Source organism: Alligator mississippiensis, chromosome 5 (genome assembly GCF_030867095.1).
Source record: "Alligator mississippiensis isolate rAllMis1 chromosome 5, rAllMis1, whole genome shotgun sequence".
Lineage (NCBI taxonomy): Eukaryota > Metazoa > Chordata > Crocodylia > Alligatoridae > Alligator > Alligator mississippiensis.
Window position 1 is genome coordinate 156,910,024 of NC_081828.1, and position 13,084 is coordinate 156,923,107.

Genomic DNA, 13,084 nt, shown 5'->3' on the forward strand with positions numbered 1-13,084 from the left:
TTTGGCTGGCTTCTGGCTATGACTGTCAGCTCTCTGGATCACTCCTATCTGTGGCTCTGGATCCACCAGTCCCTGAGCCTGACTTGACCTGTGGCTTCCTGCTTTCGCTTCCTGATACTGCTGTGATCTGTGGTACCTGACTCAGGCTTCCTGGCCCTAATTTGATTTGTGGTTTTCTGATTATGGGTCCTTCATGTTAGCTTGTTCCCATCTATCACTCTAGTTGCTAGACACTGGCCTGTTCCTGGCCACAGCTTTGTTATCTGGACTCTGGAATCATTATTGGCTCCAAGTCTTGACTGATTTTTTTTCTCATTTCTGGGACTGGATTCAGGTCATTAGGCCCAATTACTCACATCCTTGTCATGACATGCTATTGGTCGGTGTGGCACAGAGCAACCAGACCAGTCACTCTCACAGCAGACCTTTACAGTGAAGACTCTACAACTGGGTGTCTTGGTGCCATCTACACCAACCCTGTACTGCTCCATCTCCAGGAGCATTACAGGGTCTCAGAAAAGTTGGGCTGTGAGGGGCCTTGAGAAGTTATCAATCCCATCCCTCCGTACTAACGTGGGATCAAATATACTGAGACCTTCCTGGTAGATGTTAGTCTGACCTGTACTTAAACACTTTCAATGAAGAAGATTCCACAGCCTCCCCTAGGTAACCTGTTTCAGTGGTTCACTATACTTATAGCTTGAAAACTTTTTCTTATTGTCTTATCTTTAGGATTTAGGTGATTTTTTTTCTTGACCTAGCCCCAGTGAACATGGAGAACTGTTCTCTTTATAACAGACTCTTCATGTTAGAAGAGCCCCTTCATGCCCCACCTGCCTTTCTGTTCCCTTTTCTAGAAGACACTAACTCAATTCTGTCAACATTTCCTAATAGGACATGTTTTCTAAACCTAGACTTTAATTTGTCTAGATCAGTAATTCTCAACCAGGGTGTTGCAAGATCCTTTGAAGGGTACCAAGAGGTATGAGGAGGTAGCAGATAAGCAGAGGCTCAGGCTTGATCCTGTCCTGACCAAACACCCACCCCAACTATTCAGCCTCTCTGTAAGGAAATACGCACTGTAATATATAAATTAGTTTTGGAAATTGGGTGGCATTCAATTCACAAAGTTTATTGAGGGGTGCCTTGGGTCCAATGAGGGGTGCCTTGAGTCCAGGAAGGTTGAGAACCACCGATCTAAGTTTTTTTTTCAAAGGGTAGCACCCCCAACTGAACACAGTTTATAGGAAAAAACCTCAGTACTGCTATGTAGAGAGAAATAATTATCTCTTGTGTCATACGTATTACTCTTTACCAATACCTCCCAGAATGAAATTTGCATTTTTTTGCAACAGCGTCCCATTGTTAATTCACATTTTGTTTGTGGTCTATTATAACCCCCAGATCCTCTTCTGTGATACAGCTTTCTAGCCATATATTTCCCATTTTTAATTTGTATATTTGTATTCACGCCTTGAGCATCACACTTTGGATTTGTCTTGTAATTCCTTTGTTGCTTCTGCATAATTTTTCCTATTTATCAAGATCAATTTCAGTTCTGATCTTGCTTTCCAAAGTTCTTGCAACCCTTCTCATCTTAGCATTATCTGCATGTGTTATAATTGTACTCTGTATTCCACTGACCAAGTCATTCATGAAAATATGGAACGGAACTCAACTCAGGATAGACTCTTGTTGGGTCCTATTTGCGATACCCTCCCAATTTGGAAGGGAATGTTGATAATTATTCTTTGAGTGCAGTCTTTCAACCAGCTGTTTACTGACCTATGATGATTTATTCTAAACCATATTTTCCTAGTTTTCTTATGAGAATGCTATGGAAAACAATGTAAAAAAAATTAATAAAGTCAAGATATTATGTTTACTGCTTCTCACATGCCTCATCTAAAAAGGAAATTAGATACAATTTTAGATGTGTGAGATACAATTTGATCTTTACAAGTCCATGTTCACTTTTTAAATTGCTTTATTTTTTCTGTAGATGTTTAGAAATTGATCATTTAACCATCTGGGCTCTTAACTCTCTGGATACTGAAGTCAGGCTCGCTGATATGTAATTCCCTAGGTCCTCCTTCTCCCCTCTTTTTAGAGGTCTGCTCAATAATTTCATTAATTATGTGGACATTAAAATAGAGAGTAGTTAGGATCTCTCTTGTCCTCCATAAGTCCTTGAGGACAATCACTAATTATTTTGTGGAGACCGAAACAAAAATAACAGATATCTCAGTCTTCTCTGTGTTATCTGTTGTTTTCTCTACCTCTCCAATGTGTCAATGAACCTACACTTGTCTTTGTCATCTTTTTACTTTTAGTATAGTTATAAAAACTATTTTGTGGCCTTTTAAGTCCCTGGCTAGTTATAATTCATTTGATACCTTCCCCTTTTTCTTTTACTTTGTACATGCTTGTGCCATTTCTTTATTCTCATTCTTAGTCATGTGCCCCTGTTTCCACTTTCTTGTACAATTCCTTTTTGATATTTTGGTTCTTAAAGAGTTCCTGATGCAGTTGTAATGGTCTTTTGCTGTCTTTTCTTCACAACACAATAGTTTGATATTGTACCTTTAATATAGTCTCTTTTAATAACTGCTGGATCTTATGCAAGTCGTTGTCCCTCATTTATCTTCCCAAGTGATGCTACCCACCAGCTCCTTGAATTTGATGATCTTTGTTGAAGTCTGTTATCCTTGCTCTGACGCTTCCTTTCTTTACTAAGAAAAGTGAACTATCAATCCAAGAGCACTTTACCCAAATTAACTTCTGCCTTTAGATTTTCAACCAGTTCCTCCTTATCAGTCACAATTGAATTTAAAATAGCTGCCTTGCTAGTACTTCCTTTCGCCTTCTGGAACAAAACGTAGTCCTTGATATTCTACAAACTTGGTGGACTGTATGTGTCCCTACTTGTTACTTTTCCAATTGATATGAGATTAATTAAAGTCTTCTGTTAGCACCAGCTCATGTCCTTCAGATGCTTTTGTTAGTTGCCCCAAAAGCCCTGTACACCTCCTGTTCTTGATTAGATTGCTTATATGAAACCCCTATTTTGATATGATTCCTTTTCATTTGCCCTTTTGCTTCACAGAGATGTTCAGCAGGTCTGCCTTTTTCAGTCTCTGCATCTAAAGCGCTTACAGCCTAAATGCAGTCTAAATCTGAAATCTGAGAGGAAGGAAGGTTTGGTGGTCACTGCTGGCTTGGGATGAAGGAGACTTGCAGCTAGTTTGTTGCCTTTTATTAAAGCTGTCAGAGTTCTTGTCTCTGTGGGACATTCTTGTCTCTGTGCTGTCTCGGACGGCCAAAGACGACTCGAGGTGATTCAATAATTACTCGTTCGTCGGGGCGGGCTGGTGAATAGAGAGGCCAAGAAAGCTTTATGGTTGTAAAACTTTACTTATGTCGCCTACGGTTGCGACAAAAACAGTCCGGTTGTCTGAACAACTATGTTAGTTGTTCCAGCTGGCAGGGCTCAGGCCAGCACGTCCATCTACAAATCAGGCCGGCAGGGAAAAGGATACGTCTGGGATTGCGCTCGGCGACGGGGAGAAGAATCGATAGGTGATCAGTCTATCGATCAGCTCAGCCACGAGTCAGATCTCTTCAGAAGCACTCTGCAGCGTGCTCAAAGTTCTCCGACTTGGGCGGAAGTCGTGCTAATTTTTAAACGGCTAGCAAGCCAATTACTAGCTGCCATGTAGGAATAATTTAGAGCTGGCCAATAGCAGGACACAAATTTGCATTCGAATGGCGGGAACTCTCTTGCACCTGGGGTTTTCTGCTGCAACAGAAAACCTTTACTTTGCAAGAGGCTCTCATGTGGCAGGAAAATTCCACCGTGCCAAGGCACCAAAATCACTGGGTTGTGACATGCCCCCTTGTCGATGGCACAACTGGAATTTTAGACACATGAGCACATCATACGGCATCTTTGTTTCGGGACTCTCTGACCTGGCAAAGCTTTAACAACCAGTAATATATATACATAAACAAACAACTTGATAGACCGGTCTTTTCAACAAGTTACAAAATACAATAACTTTGAACATATAACAACAACTGTTGATCATCGTCTGATTGGAGAACATCTGCTTGGGACCCTCCTCATCTGGTAGTCAGTCTGTCCTCTCCTACTAATAGACAATGTCAATAAAATACTTAATAAAATGAGAATGAATAGTGTTATAATAAGTCCTGAGCAAATGGACGTTTGCCGTCTCAGTGTCTCCTTCACAACCATCACTCTATTGACTCGAATGAACTGTGGTCTGGTGCTCGATGAATCTCACAATTGGGCGGTTGTGGATTACTACTTTTCTGGGGTTTGACCTGTGAAGAGAGAAAACAACAACACAAAACAAAAGACTCATAATTGGATTTACTGTGAGGATACTGGGGGAACATTGGAACGGCGTGTCATCCAGTTGTGATGAACGATAATAGGAGGACGATCGGGCTTCTCTTCCAATTGGACAGAATAGGTGTTGGGATATTGTCCCGACCGCTGAACGGTCCCTTTGCGAACTTGTGGATGAGATTGATGGGGGTGCGGTATTGAAATCCACACTAACTCGTCTGGTTGGAACTTGGGCTCCCAAGGTGGACATTAGCTTCGTCCCATAACGGTTTAGCAGTGTTTAGTGAAATAAGGACATCATGATTAAATTTAGTCCAGTTTTTAAACGTCCCTCCTCCTCTAAGGTGAAGTTGCTCTTTGTTCAAACCTATGTGTCTTTCCACAACACCGTTGGACTGCGGGTGGTACGGCAAATGAAGATGCCAGGCTACATTATGAAGAGGAGCGAATTTGTCCAAAGCGTTTGAATTAAAAGGAGGTCCTCCATCAGACTGAATCTCATGAGGAGGTTGCCAAGTAGCAAATACAGCAGTCAAAGCAGAAATGACAGCAGTGGCATTACTTTTTCGTAGGGGGATAACCTGTAACTGTCTTGTTCCCAAGTCGACAACAACTAGTCCTTTATTTGGCGGCTTAGACCCTGGGAGGGGTCCCAGCAAATCTACCTGCCAAACTTTTCCTGCTTGAAACTGTGAAGGATCGAAAGCTCCGAGTTGGTGCTTGGTTCTATGGCACTTTTCTTTAGCACATATCTCACAGGCCTGAGCTACCTTTTCCCAATCACGCCGAGCTCCGTATGAGGCCGGCTCCGTAAGGGTTTGGCACCAACGTTGATGGCAAGCTCGTGGTCCCGGGTGACCCCAATTCGCATGAAGCCACGCGAGGAATGGATTTACTTCAGGACCGGAGGTAGATGTGACTGGCAAGACTATGTCGGTTAGGAGTGGATCTTCTAAGAGCTTATCAATTACCTCATGCACTGGATAGGTATCTGGACGATGGGACTTAGTGTGCCTAATCAACGGGAGGCGCACAAATTTAGTTAACGTTTCCCAAATATCTTGCCAATCATTCAAATTTTCGGAGGGAAAAGCTGTGTCTGTAAGAATTTTATAAATGTATTGCGAATCAATTGCGATGATCGGGACTGGGAGTGTATCGTTATGATGTGTCAGACAATGTTCTAGTACCTTAAGGAATTCTAATAATTCACATCTTTGGGCCAAATTATCATCTGGGTCGGCTTGAAAGATTTCTTTATCGTTACAAGCTTTGCAGTAATACCCATAGCCTCCGCCATGTCGGGAGGTTCCATCTGAGGCCATCCATGCCGGGGCAGAAGTTCCATACAATGTAGGGACCTTCTCCTCATCTTCTGGGCTCGGATCAGGTACCGTGTCTTCCAACCTCCAACAATGCCAGTTGTAATGGTGGGTAAGCACTAGCGTATTCCAGGTCTTAGATTCTCCCTGAAAATGTGGGTCAACTCTGTCTCCATCCAGAAAGGGTAAAAATGTGGCACCGGGGGCGCATAACGTCCCATGCCCCCTTGCTAAAGGCTCCACCATTTGTTCGGCTAGGAGGATTTTTCCTACAGCTCCATATCGATGTTGTGCTGCTTGAAGCGTTTTATGGGCTGTATATACTAGCTCATCGTGAGGGTTATGTGCGACAGCCCACACATGGTTGGTGGTGAACCCGAGGGTTACGGTTAGTGACTCACCCAGATCGATGGCATGGAGTTGTTTATCTTTAACCGTAGCTAGCAGGCGAAGCAGGTTTTGCTGATCCCCTTTTGTCCAGGGTGTGGACTTTCAGGATTTGTTACGGATCTGTCGCTGCAATTTAGTGAGGAGGGCCAAATCACTAGGTCCAATATAATGTCAATACCAATTCAAATGACCCAACAACTGTTGAAAGTGCCTCTTAGTTGTAGGGAAGAATGTTTTCAATTGATCGATGTTAGGACCCTCATGCGAGATTCCGTGGCGGATGGAACCGATGTATCGGGTACCAAGGAAAGTAATGTCATCTACAGGATGCAAACACGACTTTTCCTCGTTGATTGTCCATCCTTCACTTTGAAGGTGAGCGACTAGTTGATTGACTATACTAGTAACTACGGAACTATCGCGACCCATGATGGCGATATCATCGACGTAACTCCAAATCTTTAGTTCCTTCTCTGGGGGAAGAGAGTATGAAGCTCGAAAATTCTTTAGGGTGTTATTCATGGCACCAGTGGCTAGCGATGGAGCGTTATGATATCCTTGTGGACAAACTGTCCACCTGTACATGATGCCGTCAATACACATATTTAATATTCCTTCCGGGTTGGTTATCGGGATGGAAAAGAACATATTTTTAAGATCCAATGTGACTCCGGTCCACTTACTTTGTTGGAACTGTGCCATCTCAAACATACATTGTGGCAGAGTAGATGGATTAGGTTGTTGAAGTACCTGACACCTTTTGTTGACTTCTCTGTAGTCCACAACCAACCAGGCTTCATTAGGCTTTCCAGGTTTCGCTACCCCCCATCCTGATGACAGGTAGGTGCTGGCTGTTATTGTCTTAATACAACCTCATCGCTCAAGTCGCCTCAGGAGGTCAGTAAGGGACTGTTTTAGAGGACCCTTAGTTGGGATTGGTCGATATCGCCAGGTGGAGTTGTTACGAAGTGTTGGTCGATGCCAATCCTGTTCTGGGATAATGACAGGTAATGCCTGTAGCACTTGTTCTTTAAGGTCAAGTGCTTTTATCCCTGGGATCCCTAAAATGTTGATGCCCCCTAGGACAGCCTCTAGGGGGTATCGGTGGCCTTGGACCCAAAATTTGAGCTTCGTTGTGACGGCGATAGCGTTAAGCCTTTGTACCTTGATCGTTTTGGTGGTCTTTTGATGAGGTATCATTGAGGTAATCACATTGGTTTGAGCTCCAGTATCGAGAAGGAAGAATGCTTGTTGTTGGTCATCCGGATCGGTAGGGTTGCAAACAGTGAGTTCGGCGTATGGTCGAGAATCAGTAGGGTCAGGTTTGAACTGGAGAAGGCCGCTGGCAGAGCTGACGGCCATTACTCGTTTTTTGATGGGTCCTCGAATTTAAATCCTAATGCTTCAGCTATACGATATTGGGCTCGTTCTCCCAAAATTCGTAGCTGCGCCTTTGTAAGTCCGGTGCGGGAGAGAAGAAAACCAAACATGGTTCTTTCCTTCAGGGTTCTTTCCTTCGGGGTTCCTGGAGGTGGCAACCCTTGCTCTCGTCGAGGGATAGATTCTTGCCATCTGGGTCTCAGTGTTCCGGCTGGGTATGCCGAAGGTCGGTCCCTTGTAGTATCAGAAACTTCTTCACCTTGTTGCATAAGTGCTTGTAGACGTGGGAGGTGGCCTAAGAGATTTCCCACTGGTTGACCTGCCATTGGGTTCAAGAAGAGTCGGAGTGTAACGGCATTTGCTCCTCCATATACCTCCACGCAGGCATCTATAGCTTCCAAGGGCGTTGGGATTGCCCCAGGGTCCGATAGGTGGCGATGAGCCCATCTCTCTTTTCGTTGCACGGCGGTTAGTCCCATTGGATTTGTTCTCGGGCTCCATGAGAGATATGACACCCCAACTATAGCCAGGAGGAGTTGCTCCGCAGTAGCCTTCTGTGGACGACCTTCGTGCCAGGTGTGAAATTTGTGGGTTACCTGTCCCACTATGAGTGCCGGGATCAGGATGGGCCAGTGGGCACTGTCTGCGACCACATTCAAGTCGGTAGCACGCCCACCACTCCATGCCACCTGTCGGGTCAAGGCACTCGCTTCTTCTTTGTTCAAGGTATCAGATCCAAATTCCACTATTAACCGTCCTAACCACATTGCCAAGGTCTCTCCTGATCTTATTTTAGATTCCTTGCAAAGCTCTTGAATTTCTGGTTGAGTGCATGAGCGTGAGATAAGTGGTACGTGTAGCACCATCTTCATCTGCAACATGCTTCGTCACAGCTATCGGGTGAGCTGCGGTAGAGAAAGAGTTAAATTCTTCATCTGGGAGCATTGGGTACATCTCTCCTCCCATTGCCCCCTCCCCTTGGCAAGGAGGCGGGGCCGTTGGGAGCGACGTCACCTCAGGGGGTGGAGGCGCTAGGCGGATCCCCGCTGGGTCTTTTGAAGCTCTGCCCCTCCTTTCCAGGTTTCCCGGATGGCTCGCGCTTCTTTCGGCGCCGTTTTCTGCCAGCGGCATCATGCGGCCGGTGCTTCTGACAAGCGCCGCTCCGGAGCCTTTTGCTGCCCGCTCCAGCGACTCCTTACCTGCCGCATGCATCTATCTGTGCCTCTAAATTTGCGTATTCCCTTAGACCTGCTACCATATGGAACAGCACATTCATCATTTTTCCCTTCTTCCATTTAGTTAGACCCCATCTCGGCACATGACGGCCCTTAGTTTCCAAATCCTCCCGGAGCTGAACAAGAAGCTCATGACTCTGCGATTCCGGCACCAAATTCGGACAGTTAATTAGTCTGTGGGGGTGGATTCCCCTCCTTCCCTTAAGTATCGAATGCATTGAGCTAACTCTTGAGCGGGGGTCAGCTTCTCTGCCTTCCGCGCTTTTACCCCGGCTAAGGATATGGTTGAGGTTTTCTCCGGGGGTCGATAATAGACCCGGTCGCTCCCCATTATGCATCCGAACTCCTCAAGGGATAGCTTAGTTCTCCATTCCTTCACTACAGCTTCTTCTCTCTTTACGGAGAAGTAACCATCAATATTTCTTTCATCCCCTTCTACCGCCTGGTGGTAAGCGATATGCGCCCATAGATCGTTGGCATTCTTTACGTGGTGGGTCCCAGTGCGCCAGAGGCAGCACCTGATTAGGTTCTTCTCTATCACCGTGCCCTTAAATTCCATCCTCGTTGCCATGTCTCGGACGGCCAAAGCCGACTTGAGGTGATTCAATAATTACTCGTTCGTCGGGGCGGGCTGGTGAATAGAGAGGCCGAAAAAGCTTTATGGTTGTAAAACTTTATTTACGTCGCCTACGGTTGCAACGAAAACGGTCCGGTCGTCTGAACAACTACGTTAGTTGTTCCAGCTGGCAGGGCTCAGGCCAGCACATCTGTCTACAAATCAGGCCGGCAGGGAAAAGGATACGTCTGGGATTGCGCTCGGCGATGGGGAGAAGAATTGATAGGTGATCAGTATATCGATCAGCTCAGCCACGAGTCAGATCTCTTCAGAAGCACTCTGCAGCGTGCTCAAAGTTCTCCGACTTGGGCGGAAGTCACGCTAATTTTTAAACGGCTAGCAAGCCAATTACTAGCCGCCACGTAGGAATAATTTAGAGCTGGCCAATAGCGGGACACAAATTTGCATTCGAATGGCGGGAACTCTCTTGCACCGGGGTTTTCTGCTGCAACAGAAAACCTTTACTTTGCAAGAAGCTCTCATGTGGCGGGAAAATTCCACTGTGCCGAGGCACCAAAATCACTGGGTTGTGACATGTGCCATACTTGGGACTGCAACAATGAAGCGTGCCCGGCCCACTTGCTCCTGCTAAGCATATGACCCTGGAAATGAGGCCGTGCAGCTGCCTTAAAAGTGGCTCTGAGTGAGCACCCAGAGCTGCTCTTAGGTTCTCTGGCTTGAGCATGCTCATTGATAAGTATTCAAGTTCACTTTAAATCAGCCAAATTTCCTAGTTTCTGGGATTTGCATACTTTATGGTAGTAGACCAGGGCATCTCCTGAAAGTAGTGGAGACAAGCCCTTAGCCTCAGCCTATCTTTATAAAGGAGATAATGTACTACCTATCTTCCAGGGGTGTTGTAAGGATAAATTCAAGGTTTATGCATGTCCAGGCGGAACAGACTGCTTCCACCAAGGCTAGCCCACCCATGGGAGGGGGGGTGGGTTCATGGGGAAAGTATAAAGACCTGGGGGACTGCGAGTTAACTTGAATCTAGAGGGGATCTGGGACAAAATTTCAATAAATCGATTTAACCTAAATGAGTTAAGTCTAATACTCCATCCATCCAGGTTTATCTTCAACTGGTTCTGGCCATTTTGAAAGTAGTGTATGTGCACTGGACTTCTGTTGTGTTGCCGATTTGAATAGGTTTCTGATCACTTATACCAGATACCAGTTTACATGTAATTGCTGTCTCTAGTCGCACAGAATGAGCTCCACTTACTTCATCACTCCAAGGGGAATGCAGGTAATGGCAAATTACTCAGTTGTGACTAATTATTAGGAGTTACAACTGGGAGTGGGGCGCTGAAGGAAGAATCAGAATAATGGAAAATTAAACCATACTGGTGAATTATCCCATGGGCAAATTAACCAGTTTATTGTACTTACTATTAGCTTGAGAGAGAGAACAGTTCTTTTTTTACTGTTTACTCAGTCTTGCATTCTCTGCTGACAGCTTCTCTACAGAGACTGTTAACAAAGGTGATACTGCTACATGTGAATACGATAAGGGGTTTGTGATGTGGACGCTAGTCAGTTAGCTGGACTGAGGTTGGCAACTTACTATAATTCCAAAACTCACTGGACAGACTTCATATGTAACAACTTTCAATTACCACTAACCTGGTCTGAAGCACTTTGCCTACATGTGACTTCATGTTTGTCACCTAAATCAAGGATCCATATAAAATCAAACACTTGAAGACCTAGGGAAGTCTGATACTCCCTGGAGACATCAGGGTCAAGAAACCAATAAATAAATGCCCCAGATTTTTTAATTAAAAATAATATGGGAATATATTTCATCCTGTACCTGCATGAGGTAATATTGTAAACAGAAAATATTTATTTAACTGTTTTATAGTTAAACAGAATATAACAAAAGAATAGAGCTGTAAAAAGAATATAATGACATGGAAATTGCCTGTATGAAAGGGGACTATAGGTTTTCTTGACATGTGACATGTCTTTCAATGAAGTGTCACATTATTTTTGCAATGCAAGCATGTTTCAATCTAGGTGGGATGTCACAGCTGGAAAAACAGCATCTAATAGGCCTTTCACTTCTCTGAGAAATGTACCATAAGTCAAATTATACCTTTGTGGGACAATCTGCATGTGCATATTAGTGCATAGCAATAAACTCCAGCACATATTATGCTGGAATTTATTGCTTCTGGGCACCACAGGCATTTATACACATACTTTTTTTCCAGCGATGCGCAGGAGATCTACCACTTTGGAGCAGACTTGACTAATCAAGTCTGCTCCACACGAGAGCTAAGGCGACCTGCATTGCACCATGTGCAGTTGTATAAGTGGTGACATGCATGTCAGCGTGCAAAAAATGGTGGTAGTGTGCTTTTGAACTAAAGCACCTCCAAGGTAATTCAAAAGTCTACCACCGCCATTTTCTCAGTGCTGACGTGCATTTTGCTGCTTATACAACTGCACATGTCACAGTGCCGGGCGCTCTTCAAAGCACCCAGTGCTGCAATGCATACTTCTGTAAAAATGCTTTGCATTTTAACATGTACCTGGGACCATAGTACACTGAGTCAGGTAGGAGCAGCCCAGGCTGACAGAGGTCTAGGGGGTCCTACCTGGCTCAGCGTGCTGTGGAGGGGCTGACTGGGGCACAGAGGTGCTCAGTGTGGGGCTAGCCAGCAAGCAGCCCTTGTACTGAAGCACCCTTGTGCCCCAGCCAGCCCATCAGTGTCTACATGTGCCTTGAGGTGCACAAAAAAACTCTACATCAGGGTGGTACTTGTAAATACAAGTACCACCCTGCTGTGCAGTTTATTAGTTTCCTGTGGCCTAATAGGGCCACATGTATAGACACCAAGACATTTAGTGCGGAGTTAATTAGGTAACTGCAGTAATTGCCTTATGTAGACATGTCCTCTAACTCTAAACTATTGAAACTTACATTGACCCATTATACAAAACATATAAAGTATAGAGTATGCCTCACTCTTGCAAACATTTATACACATACTTAACTTTACTGACATGAGCAGCTGGGCTGAAGTCTTTGGAAATACTCAGATGCTTAAGATTAAGCAATCATGTATGTGCAGTATCAGGTCCTATGTCACAAAGGTATGTGAGATAAAGGCAAATTCTGATGTATAACCACTATCTGTATGTTTACAGCAAGAAGTTAAAGTTGTTAAACATTTTGTCTTTGTTTTAAAATGAAAAATGGGGACAGAGAGAGAATATTACAAATGTGTTCAAGGTTTTGTTTTGTTTTTTAATTTTTTCATCAGTTCTTATATATACACACTTGTATTTTCCTGATCATAGGAGTGCTGGCTTTGCTGTTTGGACTCTGTAGTTTCAGATAAAGATGGATTAGTCCTCATATCATGCTAATCTACATTTGTGCTGTTCTATATCTTATCAGTAAAGAAATTACTAAGAAGCCCATTCTGGATTGGATAACTAAAATGCAGTATATGGTAAGTAGACAAAAATGTAAAAATTTTGTATTTGTTTTCAGTTAATATAGCAGGTCTTATCACAGTCACACTAGGCACACACAATAACATTAAGACAAACACTAATAATCCAAATGTATACCGTGTAAAAGAAAAAGCAGTGCGAGAGTGCTCTCTTCAATTTAAAGCCTCCCACTTAACTACCTCCTCAGTAAAACCTGAAGCAACTAGAAGACCTTGCAACGAGACTGGAAGGTTAACGATTTCAGACTTCGGACCAAAGAAGAAAGCTAAATCCATAGTCAAGAGCTTTCTTCGAA